At 41.0% G+C, this 10,050-nt stretch overlaps 1 long non-coding RNA gene across 1 annotated transcript; it reads right to left on the bottom strand.

Annotated features, from left to right (window-relative positions):
* Positions 1–3,802: 3,802 nt before the first annotated feature.
* LOC105945977 lies at positions 3,803–8,037 on the bottom strand. The gene is made up of 2 exons (XR_004223600.1): positions 7,996–8,037; positions 3,803–4,270 (listed from the first exon to the last, which is right to left on the bottom strand). It is a non-coding gene; the product is annotated as an uncharacterized LOC105945977 (long non-coding RNA).
* Between the last annotated feature and the right edge of the window lie 2,013 nt (positions 8,038–10,050).

Below are 10,050 nucleotides of genomic sequence, written 5' to 3'. Positions count from 1 at the left end.
AAGAGACCTCAACCGTTGGAAAACGACAGTTGGTGAGGAGACTTCAGAGAGGGAAGAAGCAGAAAAGAGAAGAGAGATCCACGCAAGAGAAAATGAAGAGGAATCGTTCGAAATTTGGAGATTTGGACCCCGGGCCGTCGATGGACAAGAAAAGAAGAAAAGAACATGAAGAGGATGGAGAAGAGAAGTTCAAGAAGAAGAGAGAGAGGAGTTCTGAGGAGCAGCCGCCAGATGAGTGCTGCAGAGAGGAGAAACGGAGAAGGGAAGAGAGTAATGAAGGTAAAGTAAAAATAACAAACATTTTATTACTATTATTAATCATTTGTATTATTTATTAATAACAGGTTTTTGTAAAGCACCAACTTATTCAGCAGTGTTGTACAATTAATGGGTGAAAAACAATGAACATACACATTTACATACAAAGCAGCAAATAACTGTTACAGTAGTTTCACTTGCTAACGTAGGTGCTTGATTGCACAGGGGCAGATGCCAAAAGCACCCAATTAGCAGGCGTGAACAGTGTACTTCAGCTTAGAAATGAAAAGCAACGGTCTGTTTGGTTGCTGTGGGGAACTTTAATGGTAAAACTTAACATCAACTCCCCCAATGTAATGAAAGGCACTCATTTTGCCCAGGTGTATGGGAACAGATATAATTCAACAAAAATGTAACTGTGTCCAGTAGAGCTGTATAACTATTATTATTCCATAAGCTGTAAATAAACTCTCTTTTCCCCACTAGGAGGAGCCGGAGCCGTGAGATCCCAAGCTCAACCTTCAAGGCCAAACCCACTCAGCATCTCCAGCTACAATTTCTATTCTCAGCTGGGAAAAGGAGGATTCGGCAAAGTGAGTGATTGCTTCCCATTACATTCAGCTCTATTTTGTTGTCTATAAATCCTAAATGGGGTAGAAAGTAAAACAATTTAAATTATCTGGGGATTATTTTCAATCATGTCTAACAAAAAAATATGAATAATTTCTTTGTGCTCTAATAACACAGTTACATATATTGACTCTTTTCATGCCTTTCTCAGGTTATACTGGCTACATTAGGAGGCAGAAAGAAACATGTGGCTGTAAAATCCGTCCGGAAAACCAAAGACACGGATTACAGCAGCCTTCTTACTGAGGCCCGTGTACTGAACATCGCCAGAGACTGCCGGTTCCTTTGCCAAGGCTATGCCGCTTTTCAAACGCAGGTACAACCAACTGCTATAGTCATACATCTGATCCCCTTACATAATGCCCTACATATTATATATATATTATAGCCATTACAAATGACATGGCCCCACATAACAAGCAAACAAAATATACAGCACCGTTTATAAAACAAATGCCTTCCTAATGCCATTCTACACATTATATAAGGCCTGCTTGCCTTGCACTCCCCATACACGTTTATGCAGGATTTATATATCCAGTACAGGTATAGGACCTGTTATCCAGAATGCTTGGGACCAAGTGTATTCCAGATAAGGAGTCTTTCCGTAACTTGGATCTCCGTACCTTAAGTCTACTAAAAAATCAATAAAACATTAATTAAACCCAATAGGATTATTTTGCATCCAGTAAGGATTAATTATATCTTAGTTGGGATCAAATACAAAGCACTGTTTTATTTTTACAAAGAAAAAGGAAATCAATTTTAAAAATCTGATTTATTTGATTAAAATGGAGCCTATGGGAGACAGGCTTTCCGTAATTCGGAACTTTCTGGATAACGGGTTTCCGGATAACGGATCCCATACCTGTACTGCCTTCTGCCTGCACAGATTAATAACAACATGCAGCGTGCCTTATATTCATGCAGCATTTATAGGATATTTGTTACTGGAAAAAATAAGGATTTCTTACTCTATCTATAACTTGTTCCATTTATTTGCACCATAGTGTAATTAATAAAATGAAGTACTACCCTATGTTGTAAGTCTTGTGCCATTTCTTCCTCCTCTTGACTTTGCAATTGTCTGTGTAACCAGCGGCACGCCTTTTATGTCATGGAATTCCTGAGTGGGGGAAGCCTTGAAGATGAGCTGGATCGATACGGCAGCCTAGACATACAGAGAGTACGGTAAGTATTATACTGGTACAGGTACAATATCACTAATAAATAGATTTATACAAATTGTACCTACAGAAAGGATGGAATAATACAATAAGTACATTTTGACACTAGGGAGCATCATCTTTAAATTTAGTAGTCAATTATTTTCTTATTGTTTAAACAAAAGCCAACATATGACATGATAATCTTTATGGAGGTAACCATTATTTCCCTGTTTAAAAGGTTCCATTCAGCGGAGATGATCTGCGGCCTGCAGTTCCTGCACAGCAAGGGGATTATCCACCGGTCAGTACAGAATTTTCCTGTAACATTGCTGCAAATCAGCAGCCCTTGTCTTTTTTTTTAATCTAATTCCTTTTATCGTTATATTACAGAGACATTAAACCCCTGAACATTCTGTTGGACCATCGAGGGCACGTAAAGATCTCTGATTTCGGCCTGGCTAAGCAGAACATCTTCCGTGGCGACACCACGACTGGCTGGGCTGGAACTGTGGGATACATGGCCCCGGAGGTGAGATATGCATATACAAACCTAGTAAAAGCAAGAAGTATAGGAGAATGTGCCCAGAACAACAGAACAGAATATATAATACAGCTGATGTCTTTCAAAGATGTAAAGGTTTAACTGTTAGACAAATAATTATTAAAGGACAAGGAAAGAGTAATATACTGGGGGGGTATAGGCACTCCCAAGTTTAATAACTCTTTTTTCCCTGGACCAGTGGAAATAATTGCATACTCCACATGTGCCAGGTTGCCATCTTACCGATAGTCACCAAGGCTCCCTTGTGGCTTCTGCATACAGTAATTACATTTTCTCATATTACTTTACTGTGCGTGCACAAGGGAGGCTCGGAAGGTACTAAGAAGATGGTGGCACAACACTTGCCCCATTAAAATACCAAGACGCAATATACTGTAGGTATTGGTACAAGTGGGTCATTGGAGAGAACCAACTTAACTGCATCAGTTCTACTTACATGATAAACATTGTATTACTATCTCAGGCTTATACAGAGCTTTAGTGCCAACTGGATTGTGCCAGGCATCACCCATATTTGCAGATGTAGTTATACCCTTACAGCATTTATTGGGTCCGGGCAAATATGACTGGTCTGACCCAAGCTAGGGAACCAACTGGTCTCATGCATTACTCCCAACACTCATTGGCCAACTAAACCCATGGAACTCTGTTGCCAATATTAAGCCAGTAAACATACTTAAAAGATGCCATTTTGCAACTTGCTAAGTGATTTATATTTCTTTTTAAGATTCTACAAAGAAGCCCCTATAGTGCAGCAGTAGACTGGTGGTCACTTGGCATCACCATCTGCGATATGGCCACTGGCAAACTGCCCTTTGACAACAGCGATGAAAAGGAGCTCATTCATGCCACCAAATACCATGAACCCGAAATACCTAAATGGCTGGATGAAGATCTAAAACATCTTCTGGGCAAGGTGGGTCGCAACAGTGCTATAGAAGTATTGCAGCAAATATATTTCTCATCCATTAGTGATATTAAAACAATTGTCCATTCATCCTTTAGCTTCTTAAAAGGAAGCCGAAATGGCGCCTTGGACTGCGAGGGAACATCAGGCACCACCCGTTCTATAAATCCATCGATTGGGTGGTGCTGGAAGAGAAAGGCGCAGAACCCCCATTTCAGCCCCAAACAGTAAGTATATGGGTGGGGAATACAAAATTAGAAATGATAAAAAGTTGCATATTTCCATTGCAGGCTTTATTCTATAGTATAAAATACATGGCCAACTGTTCACAATAGATTTTGTATCATATTCACTATAATTATTTTTTCCCTTTCATGCAGCCACCAGCAAAATTATTCCAGCCACATAATGGAGAGCCGCCCCTGTCTTTCCTTGGGGCCCAGGAAGATGAAGCTACACCAAGGGACAGAAACAGCGTTCCGGGCTTTTCATTCTTAAGTTCCAGCTGGCTGAAGTGAGTATATTGGGATGTGTGTAAGCCAGCCAATAATAACACCATGGTATTTCAATTGAGCATAGGTAAATAACATCAGCGGGCAGTTGGCACTACTGTGGGCTTCAAGATCAGCTCTCGCTGCTGCACAAAGGCCGCATCATCCTCCGCAACTCCTGTTTGCACCAACATCTCCACCTTCACCTGGGATACCATCTTCCAGAGTATGAGACTGCTGGGTACCATCAGGCCTGGAATTATGAGAGGCAGTCACTTATCTGGTACATCAAGCAAGGTAAGTAGGTATTTACTTTCTAAGAGAGAATGTGTGAGAGAATGTGAGCTAAGGGTGTAACAAGAAGGCGAGCAGATAGTAAGATCCCAGCCTGCTTTGCCTTCCTGCACATCATGTCTATAGAACCCATACCCTGTTAGTTATATATATAGTTCTAAAGTTCTCTAGTTTTTCCAGGACAAGGGTTTTTTCCCTATCTGAGGCAAATTACCAGCCGCTTCAGATAGGGTTTTTTTACCTTAGCCTGCAAATGTAGTTAAATCAGTTAAGGTTAAAGTTAAATGAGCAAAGGGTGGGACTCATAGACACGTGCAGTTAAAGCCTCGTGTTGTCCTTGTTTGTTACGTTGACATGTTTTGTGTTATGAGGGGGGCCAATGGCAAATTATTCCCATTGGCTCTCCTCTGAGGCGTTACACCCGGAGGGAAAGGTGTGTGAATGCCGGTAACAGGGTTGAAGCCTTGACGTGGCGTTACTGCTCACATGTACAAACATGTGCTAATTCAACCAATGGTGCGACTGTGAGTGAAGTGTTTCATCGGCACAATTTGGTTTTCTTTGTTTAGGAAAAGATTTATTTAGCTACAAATTGTCTTTGAGCTTTGGACTAGCAAATTAAGACTAATTCAGGAGAGCACAGCTGCCATTAGGCCTGAGTCTTTTCAGAAGCTGCCACACAGGTCACAGGTCCCCTTCTATCAAGTTGGTTATAGCAGCAAAGGGAGCACCAAATGTACCCCTGCCAGGGCCAGAACTAGGCAGGCACTTGGCAGAATAGGCATGTGCCTAGGAAGCAATGGGGAAGGTGCTGGGGCCTTAGGCGCATGCCTCTACTGCCTTCTAAAACTCCACCCCTGGGGGTATTGCACAACCACAATCAAGAGTGGGTGAGCAAATATGTTGGGGGGGGGGGGGAAGAGGGATAGCAAGGCTTTTCTGGCAAGCTAGCAGGCTATGTAGAGGGGGGAGGTGTTGATGGCAAGCGGTCACCCTTGGCTTGGCACCTATACCTTCTCATTCTGTACCCTGTAATCTATAAACTTACTCAGCATCAAAGAACTCCAAGGTAACTGCTAATATCATCATAAATTATTATTTCTATTATGCTAGAGAATTGTTATCACTACTGCATCTCTGGGTAGGTTTTCATGTTTCTCCAACAGGACATCAAGCCTACTGCTTCCCTACCAGCTGCTGAGTAGCCAGGGGCACCTTATGGGCAGTGTATCTATGGAGCTTTACTAGTAAGGCTTGAGGTATTCGGGAAGGGGCTAAGATAGCTATGGCAATGGGCGCTGCATTGCAATATTACAGTGTCAGAAACAGGAGCTATATGTCCAACACATCTGCTAATGGGCAAAACTTACCCATCGAGCTGTCACTAATTTCCCCCGCCTTACAGGATAAACCTATATTTATAGGGTATTACAATCAGGATATTCATGGCTTTCAGCCTCGTGCTTTAATATGGAGCTCCTTGATGACCCATAATATCCTTATATTTTACAATAAGAGTACATTAATTACTATATAATACACCAGAGCCACAAATATATTGTTATAATACACAAAAGCCATGAATATCCTGTAAATTATGTCCTTATAAATGGGGCTTAGTTATGTTGTTTCTGTCACATTGCTCATTAAAATGTGTGTATTATAGTGAGTAATGCACCCCCTGCTAAAAAGCAAATATGAAGATTTTAGAAGTCACCTCTGTAGAAACTGTATAAAGCACCAGCCTGAAATTTCTATTGCCACCGAACTTCTCTGTAATTTATAATAATATCCTTGTGTTTTACAAAACATAAACAGTACTTTATTCACTACATAAATGTCGCTTAGCAATATAATTTGTCAGTAGACTCAATTAAATAAATGTATTATAGAATGAATATATTAAGAGTCACCTCCGCGTTCCACAACATGTATAAAGTGTTGGACATGGACACCAAGGGCCCACCATTCACTAGTGATTCCTAAAACATCACAACATCTATAGTAATATATAGTATATGGGAAAGTGACATATTTTCAGTGTGAAATAAGCTGGGAACACAGCTGGGAATAAATAAAAGCAAAAGCAGCACCTGGAAAAGGTAACAAGGAGTTACTGTTGTGAAACAGAAAAAGGGAAGGGCCCACCAGGGAATATCATGGTATTGTGGTACAGGCCAGTCCAACCGTGTGTATAAAAGCACTGAGCATGTTGCCTTTTGTCTTAATAAAATATCGGCCACACCGAAAGGACACAGACACCTCAGTGCTCCATGGTCCCTGAGCTCCTCCCTCCTTACATGGAGCGCTGAGGTTCCTCTACCCTTCTAGTAGGAGTGATGTTTTGAATTTTGGATAAATCCATGATTGTTTTGTGCATCAAATAAACGATATATGTGTAATACTGCTTACCATTTGTATAATTCTGTTTATTCAGGGTCTAGGGCAGTATTCACGTGGGCATCAGGTGCCTTACCCCTAAGAAAGATCAGTAACTGATCTGTTTATAGTCTCGGTGAATTCTAACCTCCTTATATTTTACAACACATTACAATATTCCCTATATACAGGTGGGGCAAGGAAAATGCCTTTAGATCATATTTGTATATAGGGGATATACAGATCCAATATCTGGGGCATATGCATTGCCAGGTTGCAACGCCAACCCATCCAAGTAAACACTTAGGGGCACATTTAATATAAATGGATATGTTATTATGTAGTTTATTACACCACACATTGTGGAACTCACTGTTTAAATCAACAGGGAGTGATTCAGGCCCTGTATCTCCTGTCTGAGAAGCAACAAAGCCTGGGAGATGCCATGTGACATTTCCCTAAATCTTCCCTGTTTAGGGAAATCTGTGGCTGTTTAGTCATAGTATGTAAATAGGAAACATTTGCTGCATATTTAGCAAAGGATGAAAATACAAATTTTTCTTTAGAATAATCACCATGTACACAATTTACTTGTTTAGGCATTGGAGTCTTTTAGGAATGATTTCATGGAGAATTTTCTATTCAACTGTTTATAAATCGACCCTTTAAAAAGGCAGTAACACCTGGAAATATAAATACCCCATATACGACTAGATGTTAGGCTCTCCACTTGCTAAGCACAAAGCAAGCCCCCGGGCACGGCCTGTGACTAACCGCATTTCCTTGGCACAGATTTTTTCTTTTTCAATCCGATCATTTTCTGACCTGGCCAAAGAAACTGATCTTTTATACAGCTGATGCTGATGACACACAGAGCGTGTAGATAAACACCCAAGTGCATCCCTGCTGCAATTCATTAACATGGATGGGAACCACCAGACAAAGCCAGTTTTGGTAATTCTTGGTCCAATAACAAAAGACTTTTCAAACAGAGAACTACCTGTACTAGCAGTTTCAGGGGGTCCCACTGAAATCTTGTCAGAGGAGAAGCTGCCCTGTGTGCCATAGCTCCAAGACTGGCGCTACATGGGGCATTTTGAATGTCAAATGACAAGCACCTTGGTTCATGGGCAGAGTGGTAACAGCTCAACATGCTTAAGAAAGCAATATGGTGTGGAGGTTGGTCTTTGCATCAGCCAGGGCACTTGTCATTAATGAACATCAGGTACAGTCACAAGCAGAGAGGGACATTTATTCCACCCTTTTGCATGTAACTTCCATGGCAATAGCAATGAATGGGTTTACCTTAATGCAGTGATCCACAACCAGTGGTTCAACAACCCCTCTGATGTTGCTCCCAATGTCCTCAATGCAGGTTTTCATTTTTGAATTTCTGACTTGAAGACAAGATTTGGAGTAGTAGTCTGCCAGTCATCATTGGGCTATCAAATAACCAATCACAGTTCTTACTGGTCATCCCTGTAGCAAATGATTACTAAATGTCTTACAATGACAAATGTTAAGTTTTTCACAGAAGAAGAACATCAGCTGAGTGGGTATAAGGGGGCTGTTACCATTCCGACCACATTCAGACAGACGATTAACCTTTTCAGAGCTGGCAAGACATTCAGGCAGGTGAATATTGAATCTTTGCTGGCAAAACCCACATACAGCCTTGTATGGTTTGACCTGTTAGGCAAAGAGAGGAGCACCAATTCATCCATTAAGAGTTGCCCATTGTTCTGTGTGTGACCTGCATGCCACCGTGCTGTTGGAAATAAGGCTGATAACAGATTTCTCAATATTCAGATCTCACCGTAGCATGGAGAGCTCTAATGCCGAGTGAAACAAATGACATTTCCCGAGGTAGGGGAAAACAATTTCACTTGTATCACTCAAAAAATGACCAAGTGACATTTAAATGGGTTGTATTTTGTATAGAGAATCCATGGCAGCTTATATATCACAACGATTAAGTGGGAAATGAATGACTTGTTCTCCTAGTTTTCCAGGTAATCCTTATAAAGGCAGTTTCCCAGAGTAAATGGCAGAGCAATGTACTTCTTCCTAGGGGGTGAGCGGCTCGAGAGAGAGGTTGCTGGCTCCCCATTACACACCCTGCATTAAACACATTCTTGCACTTTGAAGGTGAAACCTTAAAGCCTCCTGTCTTTTCTCTTTTTCAGTCCACTCTGTGCCCCTCTTTGTGCCGCTCTCACCAGGCCTTTAAACTCACCTTGCATCTTTGCTTTTTTCCTAAAAGTAGAAACAAAGGGGTTTCAAATACATGTATCCAAGAGATAAACTATACTCTTTTTATTTAAATATATCCAACTTTTTAAATAATTATTAATGGCTTTTTTGGGAAAGAGTAATATACAAGAAGACAAAAGAAAGGCTATTATGAACATAAAGACAAATCTTAAAGGGAAAACAACCAGCAAAAAAAATAGAATAAATGAAGCATAAGAAGGAACTCTGCCCCTCAAGATCTGCCATGTTTTGTAGATTCCAATGAGGGAAATTATTAAAGGTTACAAAATACTATTTATCAGCAATTGCTCACATACAAAAAAAAAAAAACAGTTGTGCCCCAGTAACAATAAAGAACCAGGCATTGCTCTCCCCGGTGCAAGCGACAGTAGTAGAATTACCTTCGGTTAAGGGTGGCTTTGTTTAGAGGGATATATGCATATGGATCGTGCTTGCCTTTCTGTTAACAAGAAACACAATATAACATCCACTAATACAGATTTCCAGTACTTAAACATACAGAACGTTCCCCAAACATGCAGTCAAAGGCCTTTTGCTATGAATGTGGCTAGCAAACGACTGAGTGATAGAAAAGGGAATGCAATGCAGGCAGAGCTATACCATCCATACGGAAGGGAGGCAACAAGCTGCTTACTGCCACCTTACACAATGCTCCTGACAGCCCTTCATTGAAGATTTCACTTTCTGGGGCACAGTTAAATACAGAGACTACTAGCCCCCTCGGAACTAGTCAGCAGCCCCATCCAAGCAACGTTACCCCTTCTAGAAACTAGAACCAGTGAAAAAAGACCCTTAAAGCATAATGAAATGTATTTATATAACACAGGACCCTACGCCCCTCTGCCAGTACCTGTTAAAGGACAAGGAAAGGTTAATATAAATTAAAAGTAAGTCTAAAGGCATTCTTTTTAAGTACTTACTGCATATCTAAATTCCCAGATCCCTGCTTGCTTCTCTGAGATATGGTGCTGGCAGCCTACAGCAGTGTGAAGCCTACAGTGACATCACTGAAATCTCTCTCCCCTTCCTGTCGGCTTCAGTAGCAATGCACATGTGTGTATCTTGATCCTGTCTCCTGTTCTGAGC

This window comes from Xenopus tropicalis, chromosome 7, assembly GCF_000004195.4.
Source record: "Xenopus tropicalis strain Nigerian chromosome 7, UCB_Xtro_10.0, whole genome shotgun sequence".
Lineage (NCBI taxonomy): Eukaryota > Metazoa > Chordata > Amphibia > Anura > Pipidae > Xenopus > Xenopus tropicalis.
The sequence above is the reverse complement of the archived record's forward strand: the minus strand, read 5'-3'. Positions and strand labels throughout refer to the sequence as shown.